Source organism: Haematobia irritans, chromosome 4 (genome assembly GCF_050003625.1).
Source record: "Haematobia irritans isolate KBUSLIRL chromosome 4, ASM5000362v1, whole genome shotgun sequence".
NCBI classification, from domain to species: domain Eukaryota; kingdom Metazoa; phylum Arthropoda; class Insecta; order Diptera; family Muscidae; genus Haematobia; species Haematobia irritans.
This window is the reverse complement of record NC_134400.1, coordinates 218,900,532-218,923,239: the sequence shown is the minus strand read 5'-3', so window position 1 is coordinate 218,923,239 and position 22,708 is coordinate 218,900,532. Positions and strand designations below refer to the sequence as shown.

At 34.0% G+C, this 22,708-nt stretch overlaps 1 protein-coding gene across 6 annotated transcripts in view; it reads right to left on the bottom strand.

The window, feature by feature from the left end:
• The window catches only part of LOC142236606 (uncharacterized), a 747,498-nt gene that overhangs the window by 581,207 nt on the left and 143,583 nt on the right, over positions 1–22,708 (bottom strand). For 2 of the 6 annotated variants that reach the window (XM_075307832.1, XM_075307834.1), the window contains exon 1: positions 4,848–5,597. The exons of 1 other annotated variant lie outside the window; for it this stretch is intronic. The gene's annotated coding sequence lies outside the window, so the exon portion shown is untranslated. Of the gene's footprint in view, positions 1–4,847; positions 5,598–22,708 lie in introns of those variants that run through there. 3 more of the 6 variants (XM_075307830.1, XM_075307831.1, XM_075307835.1) reach the window with 3 other exon arrangements.

Sequence of the window (22,708 nt, the reverse complement as noted above, 5' to 3'; positions counted from 1 at the left end):
TCACTTTGGCCAAAGTCACATAGAAAACTAATATTAATAAAGGTAAACTAACACCTACCATTGGTAAATAACAGTCAACATTAAATATATTCATTCAAACTAGTCAGTAGCAAGTTCCTAAATTGATTCTCAGGAAACCCAAAATCCCTTACTGCTACAGGAAGATTGTTCCAAACCCTAGCAGTAGTAACAATAAACCCCGTCTCAAAAAGGGAACAATTTATTCGTGGTATAATTATCTGCGGATTTCTCACCGATCTGGAAAAAACAAATCCCTGAAGAAGTTCATGTAACAACCCATTTCTTTTCATCCTATGGAAAAACATTAATCTCCGCGACAAAACGTAAGGTTCAAATGAAGAACCAAGAAAATCAATTACCTTATCTGTCACGTGTTCAAAAATACGCAACCCAAAAACATAACGCACTACCCTGTTCAGAATCAGAGCAATCTTTGACCTATTATATTGAAACGTACAAGATACCACCTCGATACAATAGTTAATCTGAGACATCAGCAAAGCATGGGCCACTATACGCTTGACACGCTCAGTCAAGTATATACCACAATTGTATAATTTCCTTAGTCGCAAAGTCACTCTCGCTGAGAGGGAAGATATATGTTGTCCAAAATCCAAATTCGCATCAATTGTAATACCCAAGCATTTGACCGTCTGAACAAACTGAATAACCTCACCACACATTCTGACCTGCGGATAGGTCACATTGCGATACCCCGCCTGAAACATAATCGCCGTCGTCTTACCTGCATTAATAACCAACCTATTGTCAACCATCCAGGAATAAACAATATCAAGAGCAGAATTCATGCGCCTCTCCAAACTATCCAGACCTTCCATCCCACCTGTAAATACAATTTGAATGTCATCCGCATACATATATACTCTAACAAAATTAGGTTCCAAGCATCCAACAAAATCATTCAAGAACATGATAAACAGGAGCGGTCCAAGTACAGAACCTTGGGGTACTCCACAACTCAAGAATGCAGTACCCGAACTCCGCCCATTCAACTCCACGAACTGCGATCTTCATGCAAGTATGACAGAATCAGTCTACACGCAACTCCTGAAAATCCATAGTTCGCCCTAAGCTTGTTAATTAATAATGTATGATTTAGACGATCAAAAGCCTTAGACAGGTCAAGCGACACCATAGCACAGTTCTCCCCTCGATTTAGACTACATCTCACATGTTCAGTCAAACACAAAAGCAAAGCCGTCGTACTATAACCCCTCCTATATGCATACTGATTACTATTCAATAAATTCCTAGATGTGATATACCCCACTATCTGACACTTAAGAATATGCTCCATAACTATAGAAAGAGCAGGAAGTATACTTATAGGACGAAGGTTTTCACATTCATAAGAGTTACCCTTTTTCGGAACCGGCACAACACGAGCAAATTTCCAACCCACCGGGTAGATAGACGTGGTTATGATCATATTGAAAAGATTAAGAATGTATACAGAAATATATGGAAATATTGAGGCAAAACCGAAGGAGTACTACCAAAATGGTATCAAAAAATTGGAAGGTCGTTATAATCGTTGTATCGCTCTTGAAGGGAACTATGTCGAATAATAAAAACTAATTTTGACAAAAAATTTTTTTTTCTTCGTTAGACCGGGGACTTATCAGCCAACCTGTTAGAATAGCCATTTATAGGCAGAATAATTTTATTTCATGAAAATATAGAAGCACAATTTGTGTTCTTTTAGAACGAAATCTGGAGATTTTCGAGCTAATCGATTAAATGATTAGTCTCCAGCTTCAAAACCAAAGGAATTTGTCTTCAATTTTTCTCCCATTTCTATGAAGTGATTGACTCAAATACTTTATAGGTCCATTTTCTTTTGGTATAGCAAATAGAGACTGACTTATTTAACTTCATGAGCATGTAGAAGCACAATTTGTGTTCTTTTAGTCCAAGATTTGCAGAACAATATTCGTCAAATTTTTTAATGAATGTCAGCTTATCCAGTAAAAACTGGATCTGTGATTGAGTTGAAACACTGCTTACCAAGATAATTTGTATCCCAGGAATGCCGTATGCGTGAGAATATTTACTTAATATCTCCGCACGGATCAGATTTTCCTAAGTACTAACACGTTACAAAAAAAAAAAAATACTTGGTTCCAAAGATGTTGATATTTCCTTAAAAAGTTCGGTATTGTTGTCGAGCCATAAGTGCTGCTTCTTTAAAAAAAAAATAATTTTTAGGAAGTTTATATCCTTGAAAACAAAACACCAGATGCAAATCTATACATGCCTACACGCAAAGAAAAAAAAACGTTTGGAAAACGTGTAACGAAAACGTTTTTCTTTTGTTAGAGTTTTTTGAATTGCTTCGAAAATTTTACTTGGTGATAAAACCAAAAAAATTCGTTAGTTACAAAATTTTTATTTTTTCAATAAAAAAAAGTTATTTTTGAACCAAAAACACAGTCCATTTCGTTTATATCAAACACTGTTCTTTTCTGACTTTAGGTCTTTTAATAAGACACATTTTACAGTTCATACACCCTCACAAAAAATCGCTTCTGTAACATATGCTCCCAAACATATTTTGCTTCAAGCATATACATTTTTGGGTATTGCCCAAACATTTATATGTTTGATCTCTTCCAATATATAATATGTTTGAAAGCATATTGGTCTAAACAATATATGTTTGGGTAGTCTAAGTTCCAAACATTTTGTATTTTTGCATCCAAATTCAATAATGTGTCTTCCAAAAAACAATATGTTACTTTGTGAACATATAATATGTTTGGAAGCATTTTGCACCCAAAAATATTATATGCTTAAAAAATTCTCCCAAACAATATTGTGCTCAAAATTTTATTTATTTATTTATATATTTACAATCATAATGAATTATGAAAATAAACAGGTAATATAGGTGCTAACAACATAGGTTTTCGACCTGAATGCTCAAAATTTTGTTTCTGCCCAATTGTATATTCCCCCACATCTTTCTCACTTCCACGAGATTTTTTAGTTCTTAGCACCTTTTTCTGTAATACAAACATTGTAGAAGAAATTATTCAATTTTATGATTTTTATTTTATTTTAATTTTACCTTTTGCCGGACGGGGATTCGAACAGCGGACCACACAGTTTGTAAGGATCAAAGAAGTAGCTGATCAATTGCCCAAGGAAAAATAAAATGTTAATTTTGTAATAACAAGCAACAACCACCAACTTAATTCAATATCGCTCCCTGTTAAATAGTGCTCCAAGCTACTAAACACATATATGTTTATAGGCTATTTCTAAATTAATATATGTTTGTATCCAAGCATATTATATTTACAAACATTTTATGTCTCAAACATAATATGTTCTAACATATTAACATATATGTCCCAAACATGTTATGCTAGTTTATGAACATTATATGCTTGCACTCAAAAATATTGTGTTTAAAAATTTGTGTTCCAAACATATAATGTTTATAGCCAAACATATGAAAAACAGTCTTTTTCATCCGTGTAGTAAAAATTTAATATAGTAGAATGTAATGTTGAAAATTTTTTCGGAATCTTCCGACCCCATCTGGAATATGTTATATATATAAAACAAAAAACTTTGGTCGAAGCAGGGATCGAACCCACGACCCTTGGCATGCAAGTTGGACGTAGCAACCACTGCTCCACGGTGCCCAACTAAATGTATTTTTCTGTTAAATAAACTTTGTTTAATCGGCTCGTGGGTGCCGCAAGCTATGCTATATTGATGAGAATAACGGCATGCATGGTCCGCGGTTCGATTCTCTGTCCAGGCGAAAGGTAAAAAAAAATTTTAAAATTTATAAAATCGTATAATTTCTTCTACATTGTTTGTATTACAGAAAAAGGTGGTAAGAACTAAAAAACATCGTGGAAGTGAGAAAGATGTGAGGGAAAATGCAATTAGCCAGACAATTTTTTTTTTTTGAGTTAGTCGTTATGAAATTGTTTTTACATCCTGGAAAAGAATAAACGCTTATCACAAAAAGTATATACTTTTCTTCCAAATACACTTCCTTTCAGCGAAAAGCAAATGAGAAACGAACTTTGTTTGTCTAAAATTTCGTTTGGAAGGAAAGAATTATTTTTTTGCGTGTACGTATGTCTTACTTCGAAAACATACGACTTTAAGGCAGGGACGCACTCTTTGAACATTCATTTAATTAAAATTTCTTTATTTCAAGTATATTGTCCTTAATATTTCAGTGTTGGTAATAATGCAGAGAAGTACTTTTCCAACCCCCATACAACATATCTTTGTCAAAGCAGACATCCATCAAAACTTTTGGAAATGTTGAACTAATTCCTTTAATATAATCTAAACGTAGAAGAACGTAGTCCCCACTTATTTTATCATGGATAAAAAATGAAATTCGACCCATTTTTTGTTTTAATCCCACCTTTGATACTACTGCAAATTCATGTAAAAAAGAAAAACAATCAAATGTGGCAACACTTTTACCTGAGCAATATAAACAAAAAATGGAAACAACAACAATAACTATGACGTCTGTCGACCACGACCAGACACCAGAGAGTGGTTAAACCGGATTTTTCTTAAATACTGCTGCTGGTTTTGTTGGTGTATTTGGCACTACTAAAACACCAAGAAGAAAAACACAACACAGAAAACAAAAAAAAACACATCGAAAACTTGCTCTCTAAGGAATGAAGAATCCAAAAATTTGTCGGAAAAGGAATGATCCTATAAGGTGGTTGAATTTCGAAAGGTATTGAAATTATCAACAGTTTTTTTTGTATGAGTAATGGAAAACTGTCTTTGTGTTTAACAAATATTATTATTACCTTATTGTTAATTTTTCGTAGATATATTAATACTTATTTTTTTGTAGACAAGTCCGCATTACAATTCGTTGCCAACTTTTTTTTTGTATAAACAATTTGCACTCTTTTCTTATTTCACTATTATTGCTCTTATTTTATTTTCCCTTTTGGGCAATATGGGAATATTTCTTTGTTATTTTTCTAACAAACACACACTTTAACATATAAACAAATATACAAAATTTTTGTATTCTTTTTTTGAATATTTCTGTATTATTATTAACATTAGAATTTAACACCTTTAGATTGTGAGGGGACTATTTTGGCAGGTCGTTTAGCCTATCTCTTTCTACCTCAAACAAACACACATGATAGAATCACTGGGGATAGCAGTAAATGAAAAACACTTTTTTTTTCAAGCTTCTATTTGCTCTTCTCTCGTATCATCGATGATTTTATAACTCACATTCTTGCACTGATCGATCATTTGTTATTTATATTTATTTTTAATCATTTATTTATTTATTGACTATAGATTTATTTGCATTTCTCAACCATATTTCCAGATTAAGCGGCAAAACTATAGCGGCACACACACAATAATGGATGACGGTGTAGAAGAGGTAACAATCGATGAGGCATAGTAAAGAGAACACAGGCCGACGAAACGGGGTGAAGAGGAAATTAAACGCACGACCGTCTCATACACTCAGATAAAAACAATACACAACGACGAACCGTTTACCGTCTTTACTCTACAACGAACGGATATTTACTAAAGAGATGCCACCAGCACATGAATGTGTATTGAATCAAAGAGTATAAATAAACAAGAGGGTCGAAACGTCTCATTTTTGTAATATCGTATAAATGCCATAGATTAGGGTCGAACATGTTGCAAAACGGTACCAACATTTTCTTCGTATTCCCTTTTGTTATCTACGGCTTTTCACATGGTTTTGATTCGGTAACTTGCGATTCGATTTTGAAAAATCAAATTATTCTTTTTGTAATCAAAAATTTTTTTAATTTATAATAAGAAGTGAATTCTTATAATTTTTATAAATGTTAAAAAACAACTTCACGCGAAAATCTAGTGAAAAAGTGAAAGTTTTCTAGAGTATTTCACGTTAAGCCTAGTATTCAGCTTTAGCCGAAATTTCATGTAGGTACCAATTCAGATGTTCCTTGAAATGTTTGCTTAAGTATGTTACAGTCATATTGTCATAAAAAAACAGTAAATTTATTGTTTATCGATCTTTAATAAATTGTCTAAAACACGACAACTTATCGAATGAATGTTTTGGGACATAGAATTCATAGATTTAGCAAACAGAAGTATTCTTTTGGTCCTTTTTTGCGTTTTTCGTTTTGTTTTTTAATGAAAAAATAATTTGAACATAATGAAAATCTAGCACACATTGCAGAACACGCCTTATAATTTTTCCATGTTATCAAACGTAAATAAAACATGTTGCATGTTTGACCCTAATCTATGGCATTTGGGCATATCGTAAGTGAGCGATTTCGACCCTCTTTAGTTATTTATACTCTTTGGTATTGAATGCACAAACATTGCGATGGTTCTCCTTGTTTAATTGTGGCATTCTCTTTCTAGCAAAGAGTATAAATAAACAAGAGGGTCGAAACGTCTCATTTTTGTAATATCGTATAAATGCCATAGATTAGGGTCGAACATGTTGCAAAACGGTACCAACATTTTCTTCGTATTCCCTTTTGTTATCTACGGCTTTTCACATGGTTTTGATTCGGTAACTTGCGATTCGATTTTGAAAAATCAAATTATTCTTTTTGTAATCAAAAATTTTTTTAATTTATAATAAGAAGTGAATTCTTATAATTTTTATAAATGTTAAAAAACAACTTCACGCGAAAATCTAGTGAAAAAGTGAAAGTTTTCTAGAGTATTTCACGTTAAGCCTAGTATTCAGCTTTAGCCGAAATTTCATGTAGGTACCAATTCAGATGTTCCTTGAAATGTTTGCTTAAGTATGTTACAGTCATATTGTCATAAAAAAACAGTAAATTTATTGTTTATCGATCTTTAATAAATTGTCTAAAACACGACAACTTATCGAATGAATGTTTTGGGACATAGAATTCATAGATTTAGCAAACAGAAGTATTCTTTTGGTCCTTTTTTGCGTTTTTCGTTTTGTTTTTTAATGAAAAAATAATTTGAACATAATGAAAATCTAGCACACATTGCAGAACACGCCTTATAATTTTTCCATGTTATCAAACGTAAATAAAACATGTTGCATGTTTGACCCTAATCTATGGCATTTGGGCATATCGTAAGTGAGCGATTTCGACCCTCTTTAGTTATTTATACTCTTTGCTTTCTAGTATGAGGGAAACAAAACAAAACGACAAATAACATGTATTGTATTGTTTCTCCCGTTTAAGTGCTGCCAAGTTTCTAAAAGAGAGACGAGAGAACTAATTGGTACTCAGACATCTAATTAGAAAATAAGTGGTAGGTAGTCTATAATATAATAGCAAGCAATAAATATGTAGTATGAATTTTATGTCATGCAACATATATTTTTAAAGCATTGCCAGATTTGAAATGAATTAATGTAAATGAAATATTTCAAACTGTAAAAACTTTCAACCGTTAAAATTTTTTGAGTCTTGAAATCTATATTGCAAAAAAAATCTCTTATATTGTTGGTCCTGGATATACAGTGAAACCTCTCAAACTTGGACACTCTGAAAACCGGACACCTCCCAAATGTGAACAGTTGTCAGGGGACGCTTGCTATATTAACAAATTAAAATGAACCTCTCATACCTGGACACCTCTCAAACGTGGACAAAATTTAGGCGACCGTGGGTGTCCACTTTTCAGAGGTTTCACTGTAGCTGTGTTTGCAGCTGTTAACTCGTAATGCACCCGAGTTTTTCCGTCGATATGTGACAATGGATGAAACATGGCTCCATCACTACACTCCTGAGTCCAATCGACAGTCGGCTGAGTGCACAGCGACCGGTGAACCGTCTCCTCTGTTTTTTGGGATGCGCATGGAATAAATTTTATCGATTATCTTGAGAAGGGAAAAACCATCAACAGTGACTATTATATGGCGAATCATAAAGTCTACGATCTCACTAATCTTTCCACGGAGCCCGTTGCAATTAAATTGCAAAAATGATGCACTCTCCGGAACTGGTACAACAATATTCGGTGTAAGATGCTGCGGAGCGTTTGAAGGTCGAAATCGTGGCAAAACGGCCCCATATGAAGAAGAAAAAAGTGTTGTTCCACCAAGACAACGCACCATGCCACAAGTCATTGAGAACGATGGCAAAAATTCATGAATTGGGCTTCGAATTGCTTCCCCAACCACCGTATTCTCCAGATCTGGCCCCTAGCGACTTTTTTTGTTCTCAGACCTCAAAAGGATGCTCGCAGGGAAAAAATTTGGCTGCAATGAAGAGGTGATCGTCGAAACTGAGGCCTATTGTGAGGCAAAACCGAAGGAGTACTACCAAAATGGTATCAAAAAATTGTAAGGTCGTTATAATCGTTGTATCGCTCTTGAAGGGAACTATGGTGAATAATAATTTGACAAAAATTTTGACAAAAAAAATGTGTTTTTCTTTGTTAGACCGGGGACTTATCAGCCAACCTGTTAGAGGACCCTCAATGTCCTATACGTGACATAAATTGGAAAATATTTGTTTTCTTCAATCACAAAAATTATAAACCACAGATTCAAACGTGGACAAAATTTAGGCGACCGGAGCCACCGTGGTGCAATGGTTAGCATGCCCGCCTTGCATACACAAGGTCGTGGGATCGATTCCTGCTTCGACAGAACACCAAAAAGTTTTTCAGCGGTGGATTATCCCACCTCAGTAATGCTGGTGACATTTCTGAGGGTTTCAAAGCTTCTCCAAGTGGTTTCACTGCAATGTGGAACGCCGTTCGGACTCGGCTATAAAAAGGAGGTCCCTTATCATTGAGCTTAACATGGAATCGGGCAGCACTCAGTGATAAGAGAGAAGTTCACCAATGTGGTATCACAATGGACTGAATAGTCTAAGTGAGCCTGAAACATCGGGCTGCCACATAACCTAACTTAACCTAACCTAGGCCACCGTGGGTGGTCGTCCACCTTTCAGAGGTTTCACTGTATTTCATTTTTGTAAGTTTTCATTAAAAATGTTAATTAATTTATTTTTAAATGAATTTATTTTTTTAAATGAACACTTTCTCTATCTTTATTTCTCCAATTTAATTAAATACATTTTAATAGTGAACAAAATCGACTTTGAAGAAACAATCGAAACGATTATGATATGATTTGTGTTGTATATTTCAATGCTGATAACTCATCAACAATTGGAAAGTTGCGATGTCCAAAGTGGACTTGTCAATAACGGCAAATGGTGACAAGGCTTCTCGAAGACCCACTGGTCTGGGAATCCCATTACAACCCAGCAAAAAAGCGTCGCCAAAAAAGTAATGAACGTGTTCTTTTTGGATCCAGAAGTGGTGCAAAATTGACGCAGAAGCGATGAATTTAACATGGGCTTGTCATAGGACGGAAATCCTCCATTTCCACAGCCGGTGCACGCATTTTGCATCACTTGTTTAGGTGTGATCCGAATTCAATGTTTTAGGTGTAAATTAAAAAAATGCTGTGATATTTTGTCAAATAAATAATTTTTATAATTTTTTATAATGTTTAATGGATTCTAACGCTTGTCTGAAACGTTTGGCCTCAAATATTTTCAAAAATTCTTTTTTCAGATTGGATTTAGCATTTTTTCGACAAAATTTAAATAATTTGTTCCATTTTATGAATTCTTAAACTGTTTTTAAACAATTTGAAATAAAAAAGTTAAAATTACCAATTAAAAATATGAAAAAAGCATGTTTTAAAAAAATAAAATAAAGAACATCATTGGGAGTACATCTTCTGCAAGTGCTTTTAAGTTCGACTAGTTATTCTAGAACCCCACGGAAGAAACTTTCTGCACTAAGTACCCCCTACTGGCAGTGTTAATACCCATATACAGTGCAACACATAAATATTGGCACAGAACCCTAAAGCACATATTGGTTGGGGTATCTGCAAAAAGTACCTAGCAGAAATATTGATCCCATCAAATATATACCGATCGACTCAGAACCACCTCATGAGTCGGTTTAGCACTTGGTGTCCATCTGTCTGTCCATGTATTCGTTTTTCGCAGTATTCCGGTCGCTATTATTAACCGATTTTGATGAAATTTGTTTGGAATTTGGTGTTGATGGAAGAATGGGGGAAGATAGGTACAGGTGATGTTATCAAACAAAAAAGGAATGCCCAACAGGTACTAAATGTACCAAAAAAATTTAGAACTAACTGGGCCAATAATTTTGTTCCTAAATAAATATGCCTTTTATAAGTTTTTTATATTTGATTATTTAAAGAACAAAAAAAAATAAAATAAAAAATAATCTAGATGCTTAATGCAGTTACAATCCGAATTAAAATATTTTTATACCCTCCACCATAGGATGGGGGTATATTAACTTTGTCATTCCGTTTGTAACACATCGAAATATTGCTCTAAGACCCCATAAAGAATATATATTCTGGGTCGTGGTGAAATTCTGAGTCGATCTGAGCATGTTCGTCCGTCCATTCGTCCGTCTGTTGAAATCACGCTAACTTCCGAACGAAACAAGCTATCGACTTGAAATTTGGCACAGGTAGTTGTTTTTGATGTAGGTCGGACGGTATTGCAAATGGGCCATATCGTTCCACTTTTACGTATAGCCCCCATATAAACGGACCCCCAAATTTGGCCTGCGATTGCTCTAAGAGAAGCAAATTTCATCCGATCCGGCTGAAATTTGGTACATGGTGTTAGTATATGGTCTCTAACAATCATGCAAAAATTGGCCCACATCGGTCCATAATTATATATAGCCCCCATATAAACCGATCCCCCGATTTGGCTTGCGGAACCTCTAAGAAACGAAAATTTCATCCGATCCGGCTGAAATTTGGTACATGGTGTTGGTATATGTTCTCTAATGACCATGCAAAAATTGGTCCATATCGGTTCATAATTATATATAGCCCCCATATAAACCGATCCCCAGATTTGTCTTGCGGAGCCTCTAAGAAACGAAAATTTCATCCGATCCGGCAGAAATTTGGTACATGGTGTTGGTATATGTTCTCTAATGACCATGCAAAAATTGGTCCATATCGGTTCATAATTATATATAGCCCCCATATAAATCGATTCCCAGATTTGTCCTCCGGAGCCTCTTGGTGGAGCAAAATTCATCCGATTCGGTTGAAATTTGGAACATGGTGTTAGAATGTGGTCTCTAACAAACGTGCAAGAATTGGTCCATATCGGTCCATAATTATATATAGCCCCCATATAAACCGTTCACCAGATTTGATCTCCGGAGCCTATTGGAGGAGCAAAATTCATCCGATCCGGTTGAAATTTACAACGTGGTGTTAGTATAAGGCCGCTAATATCCATGCCAAAATTGGTCCATATCGGTCGATAGTTATATATAGCCGATCCCCAATCACACAAAAATTGGTCCATATCGGTTCATATTCATGGTTGCCACTCGAGCCAAAAATAATCTACCAAAATTTTATTTTTATGGAAAACATTGTCAAAATGTTATTCCTATAGAAAATTTTGTCAAAATTTTATTTCTATACAAAATTCTGTCACAATTTTATTTCTATAGAAAATTTTGTAAAAATTTTATTTCTATAAAAAATTTTGTAAAAAATTTATTTCTATAGAAATTTTTTTCCAAATTTTATTTCTATAGAAAATTTTTTCCAAATTTTACTTCTATAGAAAATGTTGTCAAAAATTTTATTTTGTCAAAATATTATTTCTATAGAAACTTTAAACTTAATTATATACGTATTTAATCGGCCTTTTTTAGTTTAATATATACTACGTATGGACTACCTTGTAATTTAGAAGACGGTGTTAGGAAGTTTTAAGATACCTTGCCATCGGCAAGTGTTACCGCAACCCAAGTAATTCGATTGTGGATGACAGTCTTCAGTAGAAGTTTCTACGCAATCCATGGTGGAGGGTACATAAACTTCGGCCTGGCCTAACTTACGGCCGTATATACTTGTTTAATTTAAAATAGTTTCATATCATTTTTAACGTGTGGTTATTATCAAAATTGTTTGGTGTGCCAGTACTTATGTATGCCACTGTTTATAATTCCCCAATTTCCGATATTCGGAATCACAAATCCGATAATTTTCGTTTGGCGATATTTTCTTAATTCTAACACATGAAACATCAAATTTGAAATTATAGTTTCCCTTAATGAAAAATTTAAATTGGATTGAAGTGCGATAGTATCCAAATTTAGCTTTGTAAGAAAAATAAATTCTTGCAATTAAAAAATACATAGCTCTTTAAAACTACGGTCCTTCTATCTTTAGATATGAAAAAAAATCAATAAAATAACTCAGACATCACAAATCTACACATTGGACTGAAATCGGACTAAAATCCATATTGGAATAAATTGTTATAAAGTTTGTCAACCATACGATATTGAAAAATCACAATTTCTGACAATTCTTTGATAGGATTTTATGGAATTCAACATCAATCCTTATTTGTAAACTTTCAATTCCTTCCATCTACTACATTTAATTGTAACTAAGCACAAATAGCATATCTAATTTATTCGACATGCTCAAATCGGGTTCCTTTCAATATCCTATTTTACCACAAAACTAACTTTTTCACTTCCTTTTCATTAGAACTTTTGTTATGTTTCCCACTAAAGCTTTTGTTTTGTAGGATTATTATTCTTTTTTTTTTTTGTACTATCAGGTTTTGTTTTTGTTCATCCCTATTCTTTGCATTTCGCATCTTGCCGAGACAATGGTAAGTGAATGTACGATGTTATATTTTTATACCATGGAAGATATATGTGTGTCCGTGTATGGGCATGTGTGTGTGTCTGCATGCTGCGTTAACAGTATATTGACCTGAAGCAACACAAAAGAAAACAAAAACAACTTTCCTCCCTTGGTTCAACACCCCCTAGATGATTGGAATATGGCAGAAAGCCTAGAATAGAGAAAAGCTAAGAAAGTTTATTTCCTCTTATCACTGTGGTCGAAGTTTTTGTATACCACCAGCGTCCTGGTAGGTCCAGCCTGATAGATAAGGCAAAAGCAACAAAAAATTACCCTCAGGATCATAACATTACCAAAATACTGAAGGGAAGTATCAGATTATAAGTTCTGTGTGAGCCTAGGGAAGATATAATATGGATAAATGAAAATATTTTAGAAATGCTAATAGAAAATGTTGTTGCTTTTCCGCAAAATATTTTTAGTTTGTGTTGTTGGAAAAATATTTGTCAAATAGTCAATGAAAAATGCCGGTAAATGGTTGAACACAAGAGATTACACATGCGCTAAACTTTTCTTTTCCTTCTCTCTCTATATATCTCACCGTGTATACATCTCTCTCATGGCGAATGACAATACCAAATAAACATTACGTTTATTGCCGGACCTTTTTATAGCCGACACAATATAGCATTGAATTTTCTCTAGCATGATAGTTTGTTTTAGTACCAACACTTTTCAAACTGTCACATTGTATAAATTGACCGTTACAACCCACTAACAATGGGACACTTTGAATAATTTGATTTTTAAATAAAACTAAATATACAGTTAATTTAAATAAATCATTATTAATTTTTTAGTCTAAAAAAAACTGTCTGAACAAAATTTCAGACAAGCGAAATTTTCTTTTGAAGCAAACAAACCTTCTTTAAAAGGAAATAAAAAAGCCTCCAGATAATCGTTGCGTCGCTTCTAATAAATTCTGGTTTAATTGCTCTTAAAGAAAATACTTTAAAAGAAATGTCAATTTCCTTTCTGCAAATTTTTAGATCCGTGCTGTTAACAATGATCGGTCTCAACGGTTTTACGTGATTTTAACTTTTTTTTTTTTTTTTTTTTTTTTATTCACAATTTATTACAACTGAGTCTTACTCATCTAGTAATTTTTTGCTAGCATAACTTAATAATCTTATACTAGAAATTTTTAAACTAGTAGATATATTTGAAGAGTACAGTACAATTACTATGCTCAAATTTTGGGTTTTATTATATATTTGCAATAACTAAATCCATGGGAACAGTTCTTTGCAGTCTTCTGTTTGTTTGAAAATTTCGGACTATATTATTTAAGTCCAAGTTGTCATGCAATACCAATTTTTCTACATGTTTCAGCGCGTTGTGAGTTATTTCTTCCTTGATGGTTCTGATCCCCAGGTCACGGTGGAGGTCCTGGTTGCGTATGTACCAAGGTGCGTGAGTAATGGTACGAAGTATTTGATTTTGGGTTTTTTGAATTTTTTCCAGTTCTTCTTTAGCTGCACAGCCCCACAGCTGAATTCCATAGGTCCATATTGGTTTAATTATCTGGTTGTATAATAACATTTTATTTTGAATAGATATTCTGTGGTCCACTAACATCCAATAAATATCGGAGAATTTTATTTTAATTTCCTTATTCTTTTTCTTTACATGTTCTTTCCATTTTAATTTGGCGTCAAGGGTCATACCCAGGTATTTTGCTGTGTTTGCATAAGGTGATTTTAACTTGATATTAAGTTCAATAATTATTGAGATTACCTATCTATTGCGTTTACTCGCCTCATAATTTTCTTAAAGCCTACAAAAAATCTCTCCATAGAAGTTCTTGCTGTGATTAGATCAGCAAAGTTCCTTCCACCATGGGGTAGGAGTCTAAATTAATTATCAATTGGTGGAAGTTACAGATAAAAGAGCAATTTGATTTGAGAAGAACTGATTTCTTTCCCAGCAAAAAAAATTGAAGTTCTTCACAGGGTACAACTTTAAAAGCACTTCCAAAAATGTCCTTCCAAAAATGTTCTTTATTTTAACTACGCGGGAAGTTCTTTTCATTAAATTTTTTATAACTCGCTTTTTTCATATTTTTAATGGGTAATTTCAAAATTTTTTGTTTTAACTAAGTTCAAAACAGAATAAGAATTAATAAAATCTTACAAATTTTTTTTTATGCTAAAAAATCTTAAAAAAATTTTTTTTAATGCTAAATTCATTCTAGAAATATTGCGAATTCTTGAAAATATTTTAGGTGAAAAGTTTTAGGCAAGCGTTAAGCTGAGTACTATGTTCAGTTTTCAAGCTGAAAACCAGCTTGTTTTCACGGTTACTTTTTTTAATTAATTATTTAAGAAATATAAAATTATTTGCAATCAATTCCTTGGACTTTTTCAATCCATTATTTGGCAAGACTTGATCAAAATATAATCGTCTTCATAAATATATTTGTAATTTTAATGTAGTGTTTTGGTGGAAAAACCGAACATAGTACTCACCTTTAGAATGCATTAAAAATCATAAAAATAATATACATTTTTAAATATATAATATACATTTAATATACATTTTTAAATTCACATCCAAAATACTGAATTCGGATCACACCTTAAAAAAATGATGCAAATTCAGACTGTTGAAATGGTGTACATCTGTCCTACACGCAAAAAAAGACGTTTGGAAAACGTGTACCGAAAACGTTTTTCTTTTGTTAGAGTTTTTTGAATTGCTTCGAAATTTATACACTTTTATCACCAAAAAAATTAGTTTGTTACAAAATTTTTATTTTTTCAATAAAAAAAGTTATTTTTGAACCAACAACACAGTCCATTTCGTTTATATCAAACACTGTTCTTTTCTGACTTTAGGTCTTTAATAAGACACATTTTACAGTTCATAGTAAAAATTTAATATAGTAGAATGTAATGTTGAACATTTTTTCGGAATCTTCCGACCATATCTGGAATATATGTAAAAAAAAACTTTGGTCGAAGCAGGGTTCGAACCCACGACCCTTGGCATGCAAGTCGGACGTAGCAACCACTGCTCCACGGTGCCCAACTAAATGTATTTTTCTGTTAAATAAACTTTGTTTAATCGGCTCGTGGGCGCCGCAAGCTATGTTATATAAATATAACTTATATGGATATTTATCTATTGATGACAATAACGGCTACATGGCTCAGTGGATAGTGTGTTGGCTTACAAATTGCATGTTCCGCGATTCGATTCTCCGTCCAGGCGATAGGTGAAAAAAAAATTTAAAAATTTATAAAATCGTATAATTTCTTCTACATTGTTTGCGTTACAGAAAAAAGTTGCTAAGAACTAAAAAAACTTCGTGGAAGTGTGAGAAAGATGTGAGGGAAAATGCAATTAGCCAGAAAAAATTTTTTTGAGTTAGTCTTTATGAAATTGTTTTTACATCCTGGAAAAGAATAAACGTTTATCACAAAAAGTATATACTTTTCTTCCAAATACACTTCCTTTCAACGAAAAGCAAATGAGAAACGAACTTTGTTTGTCTAAAATTTCGTTTGGGAGGAAAGATTTATTTTTTTGCGTGTGGGTATAAAGTTCAATGACCATACACATACATTCAATACGCACTGAAGCAAAAGGAAATTTTTGTACGATTCCCAAAAAATAGTAAGAATGATCTACTGTGTGTTTAATATGGGCATGATTTGACGCCAATGATTTTCTTCTTTATTTTTAGTTAATTTGTATACCCTGCGCCACACTGTGGAACAGGGTATTATAAGTTAGTGCATATGTTTGCAACGCCCAGAAGGAGACGAGATAGACACATGGTGTCTTTGGCAATAATGCTCAGAGTGAGTCCTTGAGTCGATCTAGTCATATCCGTCTGTGAACACATTTTTGTGGTCAAAGTCTAGGTCGCCGTTTTAGTTCAATCGACTTCAAATTTGGCACAAGTTTCTCTTTCGGGTCAGAATAGAACCCTATTGATTTTGGAAGAAATCGGTTCAAATTTAGATACAGCTACCATATATATCTTTCGCCCGATATGCACTAATATGGACCCAGAAGCCAGAGTTTTGGTTGAAATTTTGCACGAACATAACACTTGGTTGTGTAGTCAAGTGTGCTAAATTTTATTGAAATCGGTTCAGATTTAGATATAGCTCCCATAAATATCATTGGCCCGATTTTGCGTCATATGACCACAAAGGTCAAAGTTGTAGTCCAATTTATGCACAGGGTGTAGAATTAACATACTAAGTGTGCATGCCAAATTTGGTTGAAATCGGTTCAGATTTCGATATAGCTTCCATATATATGTTTTTCCGATTTGGGCAAAAATGGCCAAAACACCCACATTTTCCTTATAAAATCGCCACTGCTCAGTCGAAAACTTGTAAAACTTACTCAAATTTTCCTTTATTTCTAATACATATCTATCGACCGATAAATCATAATTAAACTTTTACGAAATCGCCTAAAAATTGGTTCAGATTTAAATGTTTCCTATATTTTTATACCCACCACCATAGAATGGTGACGGGGGTATAATAAGTTTGTCATTCCGTTTGTAACACATCGAAATATCGATTTCCGACTATATAAAGTATATATATTCTTGATCAGGGGGGAATTCTAAGACGATATAACGATGTCCGTCTGTCTGTCTGTCTGTTGTAATCACGCTACAGTCTTCAATAATGAAGCAATCGTGCTGAAATTTTGCACAAACTCGTCTTTTGCCTGCAGGCAGGTCAAGTTCGAAGATGGGATATATCGGTCCAGGTTTTGATATAGTCCCCATATAAACCGACCTCCCGATTTGGGGTCTTGGGCTTATAGAAATCGTAGTTTTTATCCGTTTTGCCTCAAATTGGAAATCTAGAGGTATTGTAGGACCACAAATACGTGTGCCAAAAATTGTGAGTATCGGTCCATATTTTGGTATAGCCCCCATATAAACCGATCTCCCGATTTTACTTCTTGGGCTTATAGAAACCGCAGTTTTTATCAAATTTACCTGAAATTCGAAATCGAGAGGTACTTTAGAACCGTAAAGAAGTGTGCCAAAAATGGTGAGCATCGGTCCATGTTTTGGTATGGTCCCCATATAAACCGACCTCCCAATTTGGGGTCTTGGGCTTATAGAAACCGTAGTTTTTATCCAATTTGCCTGAAATTGAAAATCTAGAGGTACTTGAGGACCATCAAAAGGTGTGCCGAAAATGGTTCGTATCGTTCCATGTTTTGGTATAGCCCCCATATAGACCGATCTCCCGAGTTTAAATCTTGGGTTTATAGAATCCGTAGTTTATATACAACTTGCCTGAAATTGGAAATTTATAGGTATTTTAGGTCCATAAAGAGGTGTGCCACCAATGGTGAGTATCGGTCCATATTTTGGTATAGCCCCCATATAGACCGATATGCCGATTTTACTTCTTAGGCTTCTAGAATCCGAAGTTTTTATCCAATTTGCCTGAAATTGGAAATCTAGAGGTTTTTCGGGCCATAAAGAGCTGAGCTGAAAACGGTGAGTATCGGTCCATATTTTAGTATAGCCCCCATAAGAACGATCTCCCGATTTAACTACTTGAGTTTCTAGAAACCGTAGTTTTTATCCGATTTGCCTAAATTGTAAATATTCTGGTATTTTAGGCTCACAAAAACGTGTATCGGATTAAGTTTTTATCGGTCCATTTGGTAATGCCTCCATATAGACCGACTTCACTTCTTGCGTGCGCACTGATCATGAAAATTGATTGAAACTCATTGTAAAATTTCCAGATTTTACTTGTCGGGTGAAAATCTACAGATTTAAGATTTCAAATCAAGACGTTATTTTATAATTTTCTTGCACACTTACAAGAGATGTTAATGATTCCTCTAAAACTCAAACAAAAATGGTTCTTATAAAACCAGAATCTGATATAGTCCTCATAGGTGAAAATTTTAAATTTATCTTCGGCAAGTGTCCTCAAGTCCTCAAGCCTTCCTGAAATTTCAAAGGAAACCCTAATATTTGGTTCATGGTGGTGCGTATTTAAGATTCGGCCCGGCCGAACTGACTGCTGTATATACTTGTTTCTACCAACATTGTGTTTTTTTGGGGTAGTATTCATATTTTATTGCATACACTTATCGCCTTCCCCTCCAATATATAATAGAATAAATTTAAAGTACTCCCAGAGAAGGAATATATTCACCTCTTACAGCAATGTATCGGACATTATATATGATTTCGCAAGATAACGCAAATATTGTTTTTGCGGCAAAAAAATTGTTTTTCCCATCGAAAAATAACATTTTGCTCCAGAAGGTATTCATATTCCTTGTCAGCGAGTGAATCGCATGAACTTTGAAAGAACTGAGCGGAGGTCAATTCAGCGGATTTCGATATCAAAGCAATGATTGCCGACTGTATAAAGGGACATGCCTTTCGTTTTCACTGTGAAAGACAACACACACCACATATGGATGTTACACATTTTTTTCATATTTTATTTCCAACAAGGATATTAGGATAAAAAAAAGTTTAGAAACACAATATGAGAAGTTTATTTAAACAGAAAATACAATGCATTTTTCACTCATAGAGAATCAGCATTGAGACGAGTCGTGTCGTGGAAAAACAACACACATGCATTTGCCCTTGAACGAATGCATGGATGAAATGGTGACAACATTAAAAACCACTTAAGTCAACCATTCTTGTGGTGTTTCATTTGGCATTGTTCCTCGCTACCCTTCTCTACTTTCCTCTTTACCAACACATCACAGATGATTCTGTCAATGACCACTTATATACACATAAACATTACGACTTTTCAAACGAGCTCAACACACCCAAAGAAAAAATACTTTTCTCCGGAATGATATTTTAGACAAATTTTAGACAACAAAGTTTTCTTTAGAGGGAAAGATTTGTTTAAGCAAATAAAAACAAGTATATACGGCTGTGAGTTCGGCCAGGCCGAATCTTATGTACCCTCCACCATGGATTGCATAGAAACTTGAACTGTCATCCACAATCGAATTACTTGGGTTGTGGTATCTTAAAACTTCTTAACATCGTTTTCTAAATTGTGAGTTAGTCCATACGTGATATAGACTAGACAAAAAAAGGTATGTATAGGTAAGTCCACAAATAATTACGAATCGACATGGACTTTTGCACGGTACGTGGAGAGCCAGAATTGCAATATGGGGGGTCGCTTATATGGGAGCTGTATAGAATTATGAACTTGATATGGACCAAATTGTGTGTGATTGGGGTTCGATTTATCTGGGGGCTATATATAACTATAGACCGATATGAACCTAGTTAGGCATGGTTGTTAACGGTCATATACTAGCACAATGTACCAAATATCAACTGACTCGGATGAAATTTGCTCCTCCAAGAGGCTCCAAAACCAAATGTCGGGATCGGTTATATGGGGGCTATATATGATTAAGGACCGATATGGACCACTTTTGGCATGGTTGTTAAATATCATATACTACCAACACGTACCAAATTTCAACCAGATCGGATGAATTTTACTTCTCCAAAAGGCACCAGAGGTCAAATCTGGGGATCAGTTTATATGGGGCCTATATATAATTATGGACTGATATGAACCAATTCCTTCATGTTTGTTGGATATCATATACTAATATCACGTACCAAATGTCAACCGAATCGGATGAATTTTGCTTCTCCAAAAGGCACCAGAGGTCAAATCTGGGGATCGGTTTATATGGGGCCTATATATAATTATTGACCGATTTCGACCAATTTTTTCATGGGTGTTTGAGGCCATATATTAACACCACGTACCAAATTTCAACTGAATCAGATGAATTTTGGTCTTCCAAGAGGCTCCGGAGGTCAAATCTGGTGATCGGTTTATATGTGGGCTATATATAATTATGGACCGATGTGGACCAATTTTTGCATGGTTGTTAGAGACCATATAGTAACACCATGTACCAAATTTCAACCGGATCGTATGAAATTTGCTTCTCTTAGAGGCTCCGTAAGCTAAATCGGGGGTCGGTTTATATGGGGGCTATATATAATTATGGACCCATGTGGACAATTTTAGCATGGTTGTTAGAGACCATATAGTAACATAAAATTTAGGACGCAAATCTTGAAATTTTGCGTCCCTTGTAGATCTTTGAAGTAAGGCAAATGTTCCTTAAAATAAAGAAAAACATTTTTAATTTAAAGAAATCGTCTTTGACATATTGAATTTTTAAATTTAAGATAAAAATGCTTCAAATATAGGCTAAGAAATATTTTAAGGATTTGCATCTTTGGTTTAAAGTTTTTTTTTTTAGCATTAAGAAAACAGTTTTTACTTTGAAGTACTTGGCATAATTTGGATTTTGAAACTGGAATTTGTTTGTACATGCACACAGAAAACAGATTGGTTGGAAAACGTTTGCAGTAATAAATATTCGACACTCAGAACATAATATAAGTTGTCTCAATAGTTTTCCAGTATTGTTGAATATTATTTGTCCCCTACAACCATTTGGTGAAAATTGCAATAAGTTTTGTTGTGTGTTGAAAGATAAATAGTTGTGACAACCAAATGTCACTTCTATGAAAAATATTTCCTGACATCGGTACATACGACCTACCGTAAAGAAATTTCTCAACTGTTATTTAGTAATCATCACTCACATTTGGTAACCACAGCCGAATTCGATTTGAATAATTTTTCAAATGTCAATGTCATTATTGTTAAATTCATCATATTTTGTATTATTAAATCCATAACATGTGAACATGGATTTCAACTCAAAACGAGTACATATGGTGGAAAATACTGCCAAGATGTAAAACCTCCATGGGCCGCATACAAGGTATTATCTTCAAAAGCTTGCAATGGACTGAAACTGAATAAAAAACAATGGTTTGTAGCTGAACTGGTTATGGACACAAAATGAAATTTCGAATTTCAGGGATCAATGATATCATCAAATGCGGCCTGGGGAAATCAAGTTTAGTTTTTGGACCGTAAAGCATACTACGGTGGGTTATGGGCGCTAACGTTGTCTGTTGATTCGGATTTTATTTTGAAGGCGTTTTAAAGGCTATATCATTCGTTGAACTTTTCATCAATTTTTTCATTGAGGAGGTGTTTGTGTCATGGGTAATGATGAAAAGTCAAAGATTTTCATTCGCAAATTTCAATCTCTTGTGGCAAAAGTACTTGGGCCTTGGGCCGGGTATGCCGTCTATAATCATTTTTTGTGCTTCTGTATTTTGCTCTAAATAATATTTAAATAACAATAAACCTATAATTTGTAATTTAATAAAATATATGTATCTACTTTTCAATTCGATTGGGGATATTAATATGGTTGGGTGGTACAATCGAATAACGAAGTCACCCATAACCTATTTCATCGGCTGACACAACCAATACCAGAAGTGGTATTAGTTGCATCTCCCATCATTCGATTGTGTCGACCGAATTAGTTAGGTGACACAACTGCCAACAGACAGTTGCAGCAACTTCCAAAATGAGGTTGGCAATAAATTCGATTATCACAACCAATCTGTATTCTCTGTGTGAATACCTTTATTAATATATCGCAAGCAGAGAATAAAAATTCGATGAATAAGATCTGTATCCAATTTAAATTTTTTCGATCCTAGATTTAAAGCCAGGGAGGTCCCTACAAAATGTCTTTATTTTAAAGAAGCCGCATCTTTGGCTCGGAATCAGTATTAAAATCCTTAAAAGAAGGTCAAAATCTTTGGATCCAAGTAAACTTTTGTTTGAGTGTAGTCAAGATGCAAAAAGACGACAAATGTAAAGACATTTCATTAAATGTAAAGAATTTTTCTGAATTATTAAAGTCAAGTTGACCTTAACCCAAACATTTTTTCTTTCATGTTATGATAATCATTTTTAAGTGAAATCTCTTAATTATAAGGACAATACGACTTCATTGAAAAGTTTA